We start from the raw sequence: 1,358 nt of genomic DNA on the forward strand, positions 1-1,358 counted from the left end.
AATAGCAACAAGAATATGCAGTAAAACGTTTTGGGCTGTGACCATCAGATAAAACAATGAGATATCAGATAGCCCAAAGAATAAAACAGAGATGACTATTTTAAAAAATGGAAATAATATACTTATTCTTATATAAGAATATATATATTATTATATATTATAATGAAGTCTGCCAGAAAAGCAATCTAATTTTGACCATTAGTAAGGATTCACCACCATTTGCCTTGCAAAATAGCTATGCCTTAAAAAAAAACCAAAAAAACAATATTTTGAACATTGGCGTAAGATGCTTGGTGATAGAAATATTAGAAGTTGAAACTCACTCAAATTATATGGATCACAAAACTCAGTGGACTTTTGGCATCTTAAAACCTCCCTCCATGGGATTCTCCAGGCAAGGGTACTGGAGTGGGTTGCCATTTCCTTCTCCAGGGGATCTTCCTGATCCAGGGATCGAACCCGGGTCTCCTGCATTCCAGGCAGATGCTTTAACCTCTGAGCCACCAGGGAAGCCCCTTAAAACCTAAAACACCATCAAAAAATTCACTGACCTAGACGAGGAAAACCAAAACACTCGGGGTTTTTTTTTTTTCCTGAGTTATAATTTTGACATAGGCTTCCCATTATTTTAGTCCCTGAGAGGAACAAATGATTGCTCTCTCTTGGCCTTTAGAATGTAGCTAGGGAGGAAGAATACGAGGAGGAAACAAAGAGGAAAGGGGAAGAAAGAAGAAAGTGGCTGAAACTGACTAGAGGCAGAGATCAGGAGGCCAAGTTCCTGGCAGCAGAACTCTTTAAAAGCTAGAACTAACTCTCCCCAGGTAAGGATTTCACTCATTAAAAGGACAGCCAGAGAAAGTTATCACTTGAGCAAATCTCCAATTTGAAAGTTACGGTTGGAACACTTAAACACACATACACATAGCTCAAAGGATTAGCTTTGGGAAGCCTTGTGGTGATGGAATCACACTTCTACATTTTGATTGTGGTGGTGGCTACACAAATCTATATATGTGCTAAAATTACAGTGAACTGTGTGCCTGCACATACACACTCACTCTCTGTCTCCTTCCCCCTCTTTCTCTTCTATGCTCATAAAATGGGTGAATATAAGGTCTGTAGGTTGCAACAATGTCACATTATTTGTTTTGCTAGTGTACTATAAACACTTTGGCCACCTGATGTGAAGAGCCAACTCATTGGAAAAGACCCTGATGGTGGGAAAGATTGAAGGCGGGAGGAGAAGGGGATGACAGAGGATGAGATGGTAGGATGGCATCACCAACTCGATGGACATGAGTTTGAGCAAACTCTGGGAAATGGTGAAAGACAGGGAAGCCTGGAGTGCTGCAATCCAT

The 1,358-nt window shown here is 40.4% G+C and overlaps 1 protein-coding gene across 1 annotated transcript in view; it reads right to left on the reverse strand.

The window, feature by feature from the left end:
- The window catches only part of CLCN5 (chloride channel, voltage-sensitive 5), a 274,777-nt gene that overhangs the window by 19,192 nt on the left and 254,227 nt on the right, over positions 1–1,358 (reverse strand). The window lies entirely within an intron of this gene.

Source organism: Bison bison, unplaced genomic scaffold, assembly GCF_000754665.1.
Source record: "Bison bison bison isolate TAMUID 2011002044 unplaced genomic scaffold, Bison_UMD1.0 scf7180017864331, whole genome shotgun sequence".
NCBI lineage: Eukaryota > Metazoa > Chordata > Mammalia > Artiodactyla > Bovidae > Bison > Bison bison.